This window comes from Trematomus bernacchii, unplaced genomic scaffold (genome assembly GCF_902827165.1).
Source record: "Trematomus bernacchii unplaced genomic scaffold, fTreBer1.1, whole genome shotgun sequence".
Taxonomy (NCBI): Eukaryota; Metazoa; Chordata; class Actinopteri; order Perciformes; family Nototheniidae; genus Trematomus; species Trematomus bernacchii.
Window position 1 is genome coordinate 12,892,359 of NW_022987648.1, and position 15,820 is coordinate 12,908,178.

Genomic DNA, 15,820 nt, shown 5'->3' on the forward strand with positions numbered 1-15,820 from the left:
TTGATGGAAGCCCATGACAATGTCTGTTTCTAAAAAGATAAATGTATGTAGGCTTGAAGAAATCACATTTACAAATGTTAAATGCATGAAAGGTGTGATGACAAAGAACCTGACCCCGAAAATACCATCAGTCGAGCCGTAAGCGAGTGAGTGGACCTTGAGCAACAGAAGTTCTGAATAATGCCTATGATTATGGAGAGAAAAATATCTATAGGTGCATGATGTACTTTTAAAAGAATTATTTTTTTTTTTTTTATTGGCTGAAGTGTTTCTCTAAATAACTTTATTCTCTGTATGCTACATTGCCAGTCGATTTTCTCCTGGGTGAAAATAAAGTAGCCATGACATAAAGTGACTATAGTAAACTTTAGAAAGGACATTTGAACCCAGCTGTCCCTTTTATTCCTGTGGTAATTGGCCATAAAAGCAATGATAGGATATGTGAAACATAACCAACGCCTCTTTACTTTACCATGATACCTTACTGTGTCAGATCACTATAGACATGATATATACACAAACTATTCATGGCAACAGAGACGTGAAAGGTTCATTTTAACAACTTAATGTTACCATCTTAACTGCAGCCATTAGCCACGGTGTGCTTTGGAAAACAGCCACTGTCTCCACCTCTCTATTCATTCTCTTCCTCCCTGCAGACTGCCTCTCAGATATACTGAATTAGAAAAGGGAAAGTGAAAACAGGGAGGAGGGGGTGGGGGGTGTAGCAGAAAAATTGTTCCCTACCTCAGCAATATACGATATGGGTGGGAAATGAACGTATTGGACTGGAACCGAGGAGTCAGTATACCTTATTTGTTCTGATACGGCCAGTTATGCATGGCTGGAGGGATTGTACTCATACACGTCTGACCTATTAGTCACAGAATGACCATCTCCATGGACCATTATGTTTGATGGATTTATACCATAGGACATAATAGTGAAAGGTGTACTCCTTTCTGTAAACAAATCTATCCAAAACAGAGACTTCCATTAACACTCTAAAAGTAGCTCAGGGCTTACAATTGTCTCTCCAATTATTGATGCCAAATTGCTAGCTTGCAGCCCGATCTGGAGCCTTCTAGGGTGGCCTAACAGAATGAGAGAATTTGAAGCCTCTGGATGATGAGAAACAGCAGCCTGCCTGCACCGCAGTTGGCAAGTCCGAGCTCTGCCTGGCTGCAGTTATAATCGCCCTATTGGTTTAAATCCACTTCGTGTCAGTCGCACAAGGCCCTGCCAGCTTACAGGAGGCCCAAACCTGCTGTGGTAGCAGATGTTGAGGAAATGATATGTGTTTTTTTTCCCCTGGATTCTGTGTGATATTTGAGCTCAACAGCGTGGTAGAAAGCGCCGGTGCTCCTGACCCTTTCCGCTGTGAGAGGAATGAGGGGTGACGGTCAGAGGAAGTTCAGTTAATTTTTGTTCCCCGGCAGTGTGGATCCTAGATAATTGTGATTCCTGCCCATGACTCCTCAAATTCACAGAACTCAATGTACGTGTGTCTTTAGGCTTGAACAAACAGGTACAAGTTATCTTCTTATCTTTTGGGATCTGTCGGTGAACATTTGAACAGATTTTAGAAGTCTGTCTTGTCTTGGGGTTGTTCCCTGTGTAGTTTGCGGTTTTTATTGGCATGGGTGCAGGTTTAAAAGAGATATCAGAATTAGAAATAATGAAACAGTGGTTTAGCAAAGTAGGTTTACAAAGTAAGTTGCTTTGTTGTATAATGGTTCATATATGAACATAGTAAGGATATTCAGTTGTAAAAAAGGAGCTAAACAAATACTTTAAAAAAATAACAACATAGAAACAAGAAATATAAATATACATATTTTGACAAAATAACGCTGAAAATTCTAATATGTGCAGTATATCCCTTTATTTGCTCCCTTGAAAGAAATAAGAAAGGGGAAAATAGAAGGGTGAGCAGAGAGTTGGCATGCACTAGGACCCTGAAGACAAGCAGAGTCTATACAAAGGGGCGGATCCCTCTCCTCTGCCTATCTTCTTGATTTGAACCTGCTTGAGGGACAGCTACTGAGGCCAGCTTTTGTTCGGTAAGACTTGGTGGTTTGATTATATTTTATAATGTGTGCTGAGGGAAAAGAACTTGGAGCAGTTGTTAAGGCCCATCAGCCAAGAAACATGATTCCAGTCCCCTGTGAGCAACTGTGTTCCAGTCCCAGCAATTGTCCCAAACAACCAGAGGCTAAAGTACTAGAAAGGCCAACAACTGTTTTTCCCTTTTGTCCTCATGTTGTAGAATACCTTTTTATGTCTGCTGTGTTAAACAGGGCTCAGCCATGCAGAAGCCAGTTTGAGTCCATGGCTAGTTTTGGAAATTCACTGTTTCCAAGTTACTCACTGGTGTAGTGACAACATATTCAATAAGTGTACTACTGTCCTACAAACATATCTAAATGTAAATGTTTTGAAGTACAAATCATGCAATGAAGCACATCATAGGATTTCCAAGTGTGTTTTTTCAACCCAGTCTCACGGCATTTCGAGTTAAAGTCACGAAATGTAATCTATTGATTTGTGTTCACCAACACGATTTTCCCCTTTTTTTTGTGTCGACGATTTTAAAAGCAATTTATTTCTATTGGTAGTATGTTTCATGCCTGCACCACGTCTTTTTGTCCGGTCGGGTCTTGGAAGACCGGAAGCTGTGTGGTTCATAAAAACATGTTCTTACTCAATATCAAGCCACGATTATTGTTTTTATTCTAAATCGTACAATGTCGGACTTTTGTTGCCGTCCGCGAGGAAAATAAATGGGGCTCAGAGCCTCAGAATACTGAAATCTGTATTTTTTAAATCTTTTTTTCCTTCTAATTTGTTATTATTTTCTAAATAACACACTGTTATTTACTTAGCAATAACACACAATTATCCTTGTTTTTATTTATTTGTTTAATTCTATAATCTTTTTGCCGTCCGTCAAGAACTGAATTTAAAAATAAAGTCATTAATAATATCATGTATGAAATTATTTTGTCTATTAACTAGAGCGCTGGGTCATGTTATGACCGTCTTTTCGATGTTGCTGTGGGGTTTTTCCATTGGTTTGGGGTTTAAAATATCAAAACATTAATAAGTAATAAGCCAATAAGTAATAAGCCTTATCAGCCATAACTATCAACATAATTGCGTTGCCAGGCAACAGCTTGGGTTCATGTTCATTTATAAACTCTTCAACTAGAACCCTTTATATTTAAAAACATTTTAGAAGGCCTCACAAAATACTTTAATGTACATTTAAATTTAAATATGAAGGAATGTGTGTATAACTAAATACATCCGTCATAAACAATACCGGAAACAGACGTAGGCCTATATATGGGACATTTCGAGCGTGATTACGATACACACCCACTGAACTGATTACCCAAGATCCTCAGCTATGGTTGAAGCTCGGTTATTGGATGTTTTAGCCGCAATGCACGTCGGGATATGGTGTTTATGCGATATGAAATCAGAAAACATTTAAAAAAAAAGAAAGTAATACTTTAATCCGAGTGTGCTTGCTTCTCTCTTTGGAAGTCATCACATAACGTTATTGTAATACACGGTTCAGCTGCATTAAATATTACACATCTGCCGTAGTTCTCTATTTATAGAGCCCTGATTAGAAGACCTTTGGACAAACTGGAAGAACTGCCACCGAAACTGAATACGTGACGTGGATCATAAATCTATCAGCAATTAAACATCTTCAATTTATTTTCACACAATACGTCTTCTTGCAGTATCAATACTAATTCGGCTGACTTTTATATTTGATCCAATTGGTAGATAGGTTATATTTACACCATAACGGTGCACAGCTGATAGAAAAGGACTTGTAGTTTTTAAAGATATTATTGATTTTCTTTGAATATAAGAATGTAAATACTGAGTTGAAAGAATAGTCAGGGGTTTTGGGTGATGGGAGACACATCTATGGATTCAGATTTTCAATAGCTTACCATTAAATGACGGATATACCTTTCTGTCTGTGATGTTTTACAAATCATATATGTGTAAGGCGTATAGTAATCATAGATAACACGGCAGAGTCCGTTACAGTTTGTTTTGGCTTCAGAATATTAAACTTGTTTCGGCAAATTCAGATGATAAATACAACTATGAAGCTTGTAACGGCATAATTACAAGCGGAGAACGGAGTAACTTGACGTCACAGCAGGCATAACAACAGCCGGTGTTTCTCGTGAGTGTTTTCCCTGGGAAACCAACACAATACACACAAGCGCAAAATTACACAAACACACACACACGTATACACACGCACACACTCGCGAGCTTTCCCCAGACCAGTAATCCAAACAAAAATATCTTCCCTCCGTAGTATTTTGATCATTTGCTCCGCTAATAATCAATCAGATCGATGGATTCCAGAGAAGAGGAAACTTTGAAGGCCTTTTTCTCAAAATGATGACTCGGTGACAGTCATTATATAATGTGACATATGTTGCTTAATATTTGGAGTACAAAAAACATCCTGATATCATTAGAAAGCTAGGAATCTCCTCTTTCCAACAGTGTATACAACTCAAAATGTGCCTTCGGGTCAATGCGACTGATTTCGATGGAGCAGGTCACATATTAATTATACTCTTATAAGATGTATGTAGATAGAATAAGAATATGACAGTTTAATGGTGGAGGTATACACATATTGATAGATGTCTTGTAATGCACTGTTGAGGAACCTGCGAGCCAAGTTTTTCATTCATTGCATAACTACACCGTAGTTGTGCATATGATATGTCAATAAACCTTAGAAAATCTTGAAATCTTGAAAGGGATGTGCAAAATAACCATTATATACAGTCTTTAATTAACTATTAGTAGAGAATAACGAGTAATGAATATGCTTTATATGGATCTGCAGATAAATGTTTAGTCTTCTCAAGCACCAACTATCAAATATCTCGCCTGATTGTTGGCACTTGACAATCACCTTCCCTGAATTTTACTCAGGTGTAACTAATGTCTGATTTAAGGGTTGTTTATATTTTACATCATAATCAGAATCTGCAAAGTAACTAAAATAAGTGTTGTAAAAATACCAGTTTAACTTCTGAATTGTAGTGGAGTAGAATTAAAAATTAACAATAAATTGCATGTTTGACATGCTGCTGTGGGACCAATAAAGTATATCTTATCTTATCTTATCTTAAGATGATCGATGACTACATGTTTCAGGCTTATCAATTGACAACAGGAGGAGTCAAAGACATAAGACCAGCTAAATAAAGCTCTTCTGACCTGAGCTATCATGTGGATATATATTAATGCTGCCCATTATGGACACAAGCAATTTTCACCCATTTATTAATTATATGTTTTAAATGTGATAACACCAATGTGTTTCCTATCCCCTAAACCTCCAGGGGTGTACTCAGTGTAATACTGGCAACATCTAATTGTGGGAAAAACGAAAACATCTTTTAAAACTACAATTCCCAGTAGAGACATGCCATAGAACATGTTGCGAATCACAATAGCCAGCATCAGAGCTCTGGCCAGCATGTGTAGTTCTGGGGGGGTGGACTCATTCGAATCCTATTTTGGATAGTCTGCCGTGGCTTCATTCCATGTCAAAGAGCTGTTTGACGCTCGGCGTAACCTTAGCACACGGCACAGTTTTGTCTGCTGGTGTACTTCTTAGTGTTATTTAGTGGGAATGCTGATACAGCATTCCAACTATATGTTATGCTACGGACGAAAAGTGTATTATTATTCCATCCAATTATTTTGTCCGTCTTCTCCTTCAACATCGCAGAAACTCCGTTCAAACATGAAAACGTTCAGCTCGGTCGGGAATCGACTGCTATTACTTTTATCATTCATAACTTTCATAATTCCAGAGATACATCCCATAATACATCACATTTTTAACCATTGAAGTCAATGGAGAAATTCTTCAGACTTCAACAAATCTTCATGCGACTTCAACTGCTAACTGTTCATTCATACTTTCACTCAGAAACCTCATTCCAACTTTAAAATGTTACACATCTTTCTGACATTATTCGTGTAACACAACTTTTAAATCTGATTCTTACTTTTAGAGATATTAAACATTGTTCAGACCTTGTTAAAGAGGTTTTCTTCAGATTTTAACATTAACTAGAGTGCGTGATGTCACAGCTAGAGGGTAGGAAATCTTGAAATTTCCCTTCATATTATTTTTTAAAACTGCCATAATTCCCAAACCCTACATTCCTGAGACATAATTTTTCATGAGAAACGTAGGAAAACATCTCGTAGCTTGAAAAATGACAAATAATTAAGCAAAATAATTAAACAAAATGCCTCTTGAGGGCATGAAGTGACAAAAACGTTCAACATGTCTCCATTAAAGCCCATTGTAATTTCAGGCAGATATTTCCTCACAGCAGCAGCCGCACATCTTTCTTAAACTGCCAAAAAGGCCACATTATTAACACGAAAGTACACAAAAATTACACTTCAGATACTCAACTTCCTTGACATGCTTCACGTTTTGAGATTTCACAGATATCTGTTATCGTTCTTCCACAAAACGTTCACATGTAAGAGGTTCATCTCTCATTCAGAACAATGAAACCTTTGAAGTCTAGGCACCTCGTTAGCTCAACGATAAACACCTGTGCAATGGAACACGATGATGTCATCACTCCAACTGACAGCAGTCAGTTCTAACTGTTCATTTCATACTCACACACACACACTCTCTCTCTCTCTCTCTCTCTCTCTCTCTCTCTCTCTCTCTCTCTCTCTCTCTCTCTCTCTCTCTCTCTCTCTCTCTCTCTCTCTCTCTCTCTCTCTCTCTCTCTCTCTCTTTTCAAAAAGTGCTCAAAATTCACATGTGTGCTAACAGTCCAGCCGTGAAGACATCTACGGGACAGTTTTGAGATTTCTTCAAATGCCGTTGCCATGGCGACAGACCACTCGCCATGAAGCACGATGTCGCTGTAAGTCCAATGGACACGGTCCGATCGTCCCCCAATCTTCACTTGTATATCACCAGTCCATGCCTCAACAGCTCTACGCCAAATCTGAGATCTCACCATATGCCGTTTCCATGGAAACGCATCCCTCGCCATAAAAGACGATGTCGCTATAACTCCTATGAAAATGTTCAAAAAGTGCTCAAACTTCACAGGTGTTCTAACAGTCCAGCCGTGAAGACATCTACGGGACAGTTTTGAGATTTCTTCAAATGCCGTTGCCATGGCGACATACCACTCCCCATGAAACACGATGTCGCTGTAAGTCCAATCGACACGGTCCAATCGTCCCCCAATCTTCACTTGTATATCACCGGTCCATGCCTCAACAGCTCTACGCCAAATCTGAGATCTCACCATATGCCGTTTCCATGGAAACGCATCCCTCGCCTTAAAAGACGATGTCGCTATAACTCCTATGAAAATGTTCAAAAAGTGCTAAAACTTCACATGTGTGCTAACAGTCCAGCCGTGAAGACATCTACGGGACAGTTTTGAGATTTCTTCAAATGCCGTTGGCATGGCGACAGATCATTCACCATCAAGTTAGTTCAAAGGTTTGCAGTTCAAATATTCTGCTGCTTTTCCAAGCTTTTTTACTTTCTTTTCTTCTCTCATCACACATTCAAGCCCCCAGTGTTCATGTATCATTTCAATCTAAATTCTTCACTTTCTTCTTACACATTACTTTTCAGCATAAAGCATTCCCACTAGCAATTTCTTCAGGAATTGTATTCTCTAGTTGTTACTGTTGTAAGAGTATTTGAATGTGTGGGTGTTCACATTTCTATCCCTTGAAATGATCTGAGAAGCAACAAACAAGATGCACTGATCACATCACTTTTGGAAAGAATACGTATCAAATTGCACATCCAGGAATAATGGTTTTATTTTCTTCTAACTGCATATTGCACTGATGATATCCTTTTTTAAAAGAGCTTTTTAGAAACCATGCTGTTTTATCTGGACAATTGGATACTTAGTATCTCTGCTTCATGTGCATGTTTTCATATTCTAGTTTATACTAAAACAATCTGAAGGATCAGCAAATAGACAGCAGCAGCCTTTGGTTGGTAAATAATAAATCATAAAGTCATATGATCATGACCATTTGGTGTACATTGCACGTAATGAAGGATCTGTTTTCCTGAAAATAATATCCTGGAAATCCAAAACAAAGATGTGTATTTTTAGTCTTTGAATGACCTCACTTCAAGTTGTTTACAATTTTCTCGAGTATTTTATTTCTTTACTGGCCTAAGATGGCAAGACGGACACTTTGAGAGGAGTTGCTGGGCTATACATAAACCATGAGAGTAGTTTAATACAAGGTTTAACTCAACAGGAATATTTTGTAACTCGCACCTATGGGTTTTTAGCAGTCTGCTGTTTCTTCTGGTTGTTTAGAATAACAAGCTTTTTTCATCCTAATAGTTCTAAAAAAACTAAATGGCTAAAAGGTTAATATGTGGGAATTTGAATATAAACCCTTACAACCTATAAAGTTATGATTTTTAAACAGATTTTACAACATATTATTATAATATCTTTTTAAATATAGAATAAGCTATAATCTCTCACAAGGGCATCATGTCTCACCTCAGTTTAGCATCTCTGACAGGCAGTCAGTGTATGAATGTAGTTTCTTTTTAATGCATGTTTCATAACATTAAAGACAATTATCTTGGCATAGTTGGACATTCTAAGTGCTTAAAAATAAGCTATTCACTCTGTGCTTTCTGTCATGCTTTGGAGTGGAACCATTTGAAATTGCATTGTATTAAATAAAATGTTCTTTTATTTTATATTCGATTCGATCAGAAGACACCTTTAGTAGGACTTACCGTTCCCCTATTAATTTTTTTTTCTTATTTAGCTCTTCTTCTCAACTCTACCAAGCCTCCAAATCAGACGACCCTCAGATGCTTTAATGAAAAGTAAATAATCAGCGACTATGTTCATCATGGTGAGGGTCTTTCCCCTTGTGTGCCTTACATGCAAATTAAAGAGGGTCTTGGAGATCTCTTATAGATGAGGCACTGTACACTGAGTTAATACGGATTGCATACAGTGTACACACCCCTTTTAAATAAGAGGCAAATTGCAGTCCTCCCTGAGCTGTAACAGTTGCAATTAGGGCTGTCAGTCGATTAAAATATTTAATCGCGATTAATCGCATGATTGTCCATAGTTAATCGCGATTAATCGCAAATTAATCGCACATTTTTTATCTATTCTAAATGTACCTTAGAGGGATATTTTTCAAGTTTTTAATACTCTTATCAACATATGAGTGGACAAATATGCTTTATATGTTTGTTTATTATCATTTGAACAATGACAAATATTCTCATGAATATTAAACACAACAACCTCTGAACATTACAAATATTCGCCTCAATTCAACCTGGAACCTCTCTCATACAATAATACAATACAAAGTGTGTGTGTGTGTGTGTGTGTGTGTGTGTGTGTGTGTGTGTGTGTGTGTGTGTGTGTGTGTGTGTGTGTGTGTGTGTGTGTGTGTGTGTGTGTGTGTGTGTGTGTGTGTGTGTGTGTGTGTGTGTGTGTGTGTGTGTGAATGTGGAGACACTGTGATGGATCGTTGGAGCTATGTGCAGCTCAAGGCATATATGCTCGAACGGGAGCTGCCTGGACGCTGCAATCATGTTGCACGCACTATCCGTGGTGAGTGTGCTGACTTTTCGTACAATGTCCCACTGTCTGGCTACCTGCATAAAGTCAAGTGCTCGGCGCAGTTGTCGGCGAAATGTCGCTCCTCTGTTTTCATTGAAACAGCTCCTTATATCCATATGCAGCTAGCTAGCACCAGATGCTAACAACAACAACAACACGTAAGGTGTGCCTCGCTCGCGAGTCGCGCCACACATACACACACCCTCCCGGTCCTCCCGATGGCCAGTCCGGGCCTGCCGGTGAGCGTGGAAGTGTGGTCTGCCACAAGCGGGTGGCAGGAGCGGGGCTGTCAGCATCAGCTTGTAGATGGTATTTTAAACTCGATGCGCTCTGAAACTACTGGGCGGCCGAGGACAAAAAATACACAAATAAATAATTAGTGGCGTTAATTTTTTTTTGCGTTAACGCGTTATTAACGCGTTAACTTGACAGCCCTAGTTGCAATACAATGGAGTTTTAAAGTAGAACAGAAAATGAAGCTCAAGCATTACATGTGTGTAGTTGTGGTGAACATGAGCGGCAAACTATGGGGTCAGATCAGTCTCAAAATAAATAAATGAACACAGAAGGATTCACAAATGTAATTCGGGAATGATATATAAATGTCTTTATCCACACAAATATTTTTCAATGCACACACAAATACTTAAAGGTGGGGCAGGTCATTTTGGAGAAACCAGCTCGAGATCGCTAGAATTTGAAAATACACAGCCGGAAAAAATCTGCCACTTCCTTACAGAGCCCCTCCTCCAACACACACGAACGCGCACATGACCAATGAGGGCACGAGATAAGTTTGTGCACAGATGGAAGGCTGACAGGCAGGTAGGCCATCCAGTTATTTTAGCCGGGCCGGCTAAAATTATTGGTCGTACTTTTTACAGTACTACGGCTTCCACAGATGACATTTTTTTACGGATTTTTTGTCAAAGCACTTAAGATATTCATTGCTATCGGGATGTTAAGAGCATTCCATGGAATATAACAAAAAGTGTATCTCGAGCCGGTTTCTCAAACTTACCTACCCCACCTTTAACGTTTATATAAATGTAAAAACGTTTCACAAAATATATTTCTGATCCACATACAAATAGTACAATCAAAAAAATGCTTTTTGTGTGTGAATCTCCCTGCATTTTATGTGAATCTCTCTGCATTTGTGCGTGGATTTTTGAGACTCCCCTGACACCGCTGGATTCACAAATGCAATCACGAACGCAAACGCCCTGAATAGATTGCAAGCTGGAAAGAAATATGTTTGGAAAGTGCTGACTGTGAAGGATCTTTTGATTTTCCTGGCCATTATCATTTTCACAGGCCTAGTCCAGGTTCTCCACAGAATAAATTGCCATATAACTTCAAATTCCCATCTGATGCCATGTCCCGGGAACGCTTCGAAGCCATCATGTGGTCTTTGCACCTGAGCAACTCTGCAGAAGAAGAGGAAAACGATCGCAAAAGGAACACCGCAGAGTACGACAGACTTTTCAAGATAAAGCCCCTGTACACTGAAATCACTGCTGCCTGCAAAGCACATTTCCAGCCCTATCAAAACATTTCAATAGATGAAAGAATGGTAGCATCCAGAGCCCGTATCAGCATGAAGCAGTACATGAAGGATTCCTCAACGGCATACACCTGGAATTTATTTGTGTACACAGGGAAGAGTGAGTTCACCACAGGCCAGGGACTCAGCTACTCCTCCGTGATAGACCTCCTGCCACTCCCTCTGCTCAGTGGGGGCTACACACTCTTCGTGGAAAACTTTTACACGAGCCCTGCCCTTTTTAGGGATTTGTCCACAAAAACATTGGCTGTTGTGGGACCATTCGAAAAAATCGAATTGGTTTCCCACATACAGAGTTGAATGACCTTCCAAAAAAGGCTGAAAGGGGAGATTTGCGTTGGATACGGAGAAGCAAGCTCCTGTTCGTGAAGTGGATGGACAGCCGTGAAGTGTCCATGTGCTCCACAGTGCATGAAGCCTTCGGTGGACAGACTGTCAGGCGGAAAGTGGCTGGTGTGTGGCAGACTAAGACTGTTCCCTGACGCTGTGCTGGACTACAATCGAAGCATGGGCGGCGTGGATGTGTCCAACGCTTTGATTGGGTACTACAGCGTTCACCACAAAACAATGAAATGGTACAAGAATTTTTTTTACAATTTTATGGACATTGCAGTGGTGAACAGCTTCCTTCTCCACAAGGAGCTGCACAAGAGGAGGAGTGACCCCAGCAGGACGAAGCCACACACAAATGTTGGAGATTGCTGAAGTCCCTGCAGCACCACCACCATCCCTCCCAACACTCACATGCATGCCCATGTTTTATGGGGAAGATGCCACCCAGTCCAGGAGGTACTGCAGGAAGTGCTCTGATGCTGGCATCAAAAGGGTGAAGACACCCGTGTACTGCAGCAAGTGCCAGGTCCCCCTGTGCTTCACTTACAAAAATATCTGTTTCAAGGAGTGGCCCAACCAAATATTGTAACATTCAGGTAGGTATAAAGTTCAGGTAGGTATAACGTTTTGCGAGTGTGTTGTTTATTACAAAAAAAAGTGCTTGTTATTTTTACCTACCTAGAGTGTGGTTTTATTGTATATGTGTTGGTAAAATGTTTGAAATAAATCTGCTCCAGTTGGAGTCAAACCTCATTTCCTATATTTCCTAAAAAAAAATGTAAACACTTCTATTTGGATGGAATGAATACCTATAATGATAATTCAATGTAATAAAAATGATTTTTACAGTCTGGTACCTGAAAAAGGTCAAATGGCACTGATGTACCCAAATGTACCCAAATGTACCCAAAGGTTTTGCTAAACCTCTCTAAAAAGGTCAAATTTCACTTGTTTTGCCTCAATCTTGATACAGGGTACTTATTATATGTTATACTTTGGATTCCTAAAGCCTGTAGTCTACTATCCCATCATTCAAGGTTGGTTTTCACTATAAGTAATGGGTTTTCTTTAGGCGGAGATAAGAATTTACATTTTTTTACTATGTTCCATCTGAACTTACTCTGACACAGAAACATCTATATTGATTCTGACACTTCTACATCCAACTCACAGATGTAACCTTACTTTGATAAAAAAAAAAATTAATATACCCCTTTTAGAAGTGAAGATATAGTCATATGCCCATTTCTGGGCATGTCATTTTTGAGCCTGAAACCTGAACAACAGGCTCGGGGCTTAACTGGTTAAGAGGGAAGTGTCTGTAGCCAATCAGATGTCTGCTTCATGTTATGCCACTCCCATGATTGCATTCCCACCACGCCCACTCCTGCATTAGCGTAACTCTGCTGACTGCATCTGGGGTGTACAAAGAGAACCATATTAATGGTTAAAACTGATCTGACCCCATAGTAAACTACATACAGTATATTTTGTTTGTGATGGGAAAAGCCCTTGGTGAGAGCTGTAGCCATGGGCTGGTTTACTGAGCAGCTGTTACCTGTTCAACTGACCTGAAACCTGCAGAAACTGTCGCTTGGCTGACTGGAACTTTTGATCCTCTTGTTCTTCCTTAAGAAATGCCTGGTATGACTCTAAATGGAGGTAAGCTCACTCTCAGTGGTGTGCTGGCCCATCTGCCGCACTGTGGAGCTTGATGGCTGTCGGCAGTGTAGGTCCCATACCACGCAGGGAACTCTTCACTGAGCATCTGAGGATGGGCGGCTCGGTTCAGACTTCCCTAGTTTCCTGACATCGAAGCGGTGCCTTATTGCTGTCCCACTGTGCTCTAGCCCTGTGGCTGAAGAATTTCACAAATTGGTGTATTAGCCAGCCATTTGTGATCCCGGAAATGTAAAATATATCAAATAATGTAAGAAATACAGTAAGGGGACTAGGTTTTTAAAACATGTTATTTTTGCGTTTTGTAAATGCTTACAACTACACAAATATATTTTCTGCGTGTCAAAGAGTAAATGTGTTAAGTTACGGTTGAGATCATTGAACAGCTGCACCCTGGGTAAACTAATCTGTATCAAGATCTAGAGCAAATGTATTGATTACATTTTTCATCCTGAGTCATCAATCATTATATTGCTGGTAACAAGATGCCTGTAGTTTCATTGAGAACAAAAAATACCTAATCATGAATAGTCCTTTAAGTGGGGGCAGACATATGTTGAAGGTTAAAGGAACTTCACAGGAAAATGGCCTTCTATTAGATTTGAACCTTTTAATTATATTTCAGTTAACCTTTAACTCCCCAATTAATCATAATACGGGCTAATTTACAACTCTACTTCAGTACTCTACATTCATCCATGTTAAAACCTTAGTAAACACCATCCCGCGGAGAAGGAAAGCAAACACTAATTACTGCAATTAATGCAGAAACCATGGCAACCAAGGCATATGGTGGCAAAGAAGTTAAGCAGTAATTCAGATAAATGGCATAATTTCATTTTACTGAAGCCACCACGTGGAAGTTGTTGGTTTTTTAGTTTTCGTTATAGTTGTATTTGACTTGGAATTGCATCTAACCCATGGTCTGGAATATTCAAATTTCAAATGGAGGCATTTTCACAGTGCTTTACATAGGCAAACAGTTTAGAATGACATTCTCAAAGAATAAGAGGATTGAAAACTAAAATAAAAAAATAAGAAATACTTTAGTTAAAGACACACAGACAAAAATAATAATACACTTATATAAAATAAGTTTCATAAGTAACTCGAAGCCAGAAAACAGAACAGTACATAAGTAATATGCTCTCTATTTGGAAGAAAAAGACCAACAGGCCAACAAGTCCTTCCTCATTGTCCAACTATTATTATTGGTCTAGGTTTTTAAATGTCGTTGTTTTACTTTTACTAGACCGTTAAAATAGTCGATCTTGCTTGAACTTAAGCAACAATAACTCTCCCTGAATCTTAAACGGACACAAGACTCATTCTTCCTTTGATATAAAAGTACCTCCACTGGGCCATAAATGTTATATACAGAGATATTCAGAAGCAAAGTATTTGTTGGCTCTGGAACACAGAAAACATTTTAAAGTCAGTTGGCGTGGGTTTACATCTCTATCACAGCTTGGATGAACAAACTAATAATGTAGCACTGTGTTTGTTAAATGTAACCCTGGAATTCCCAGCTCAAATGCTTCACATTGTAAGGCACAAGATTCATCCAAATGAAATCAGTAGTTTTCAGCTGCGCTATTTGGCGTGTCTGAAGGGATTTCAATGTCAGTCAGTCAGCAGGTCACTAAAGCGCTCCAATTTTTCCATTAATTTTACCTTCAAATGCATCCATCAGCTGTAGTTGTGTATTTATTTGTTGATGATTGGCAAGTATTAGCAGGCAAACACGCTAAACTACCATGGTGGTAAATATTGTTCCCCTTAATAGTCTTTCCTGTTCCAAGAAGGATAAAAGCTGCAATAGTGAATGCATCGTGAGGGTAATCAGAATTTAAGCTCTCATAGACAATAGACCATGTCTTTCTTTTACCACTCTCTTAAAAACGTACCATTAGAAATAAATCTCTGAGAATTAGAAATCATATAAGAGCAAAACCAATAAGAGAAAGGAGACAATGAGCCAATGGGGAAATACAGATCATTTTTACAAGCTAATGTCTCCCGTTTGGGAAACAAAAGACTCTTCTCAATGAATGTCGGAAAAGGGGAAAATATAACTGCTAAGCCTTTAGGTATATAATAAACGAACAAAGCAGCAATATGTGTTTTTGGATTCAAGCTATCACTTTGATCATTACCTAATAATGACTTTTAAGCTTGTGAAAATGTGCCTGTTTGTTGAACCTGCTTTAGAAAGTGTCAGAAAAAAAGAGGTACCCTTTTGCTCAGTGGACAAACATTTACTGGTTTAAATGGCCTTTGCTTGATACATGGTTTTTTCACCTTTTGTGCTTTAAAGCAACACTTTTCATTTCATTTCATCTTGGCTTCTTCTTGTGAACATTAACGTGTTACCGGTTAATGTACCACAACTTGTGTTTGGCTTTGTGCATGTGTCTGTGACATAAGGAAATAGCAAACTATGTTACTTACAGAAGTTCACCTAATTGTGCAATTTCGATTTGATTCCTAAATGTTATTTTACTGTAGGGTAACAAAACACAATCAAGTAGAGCTT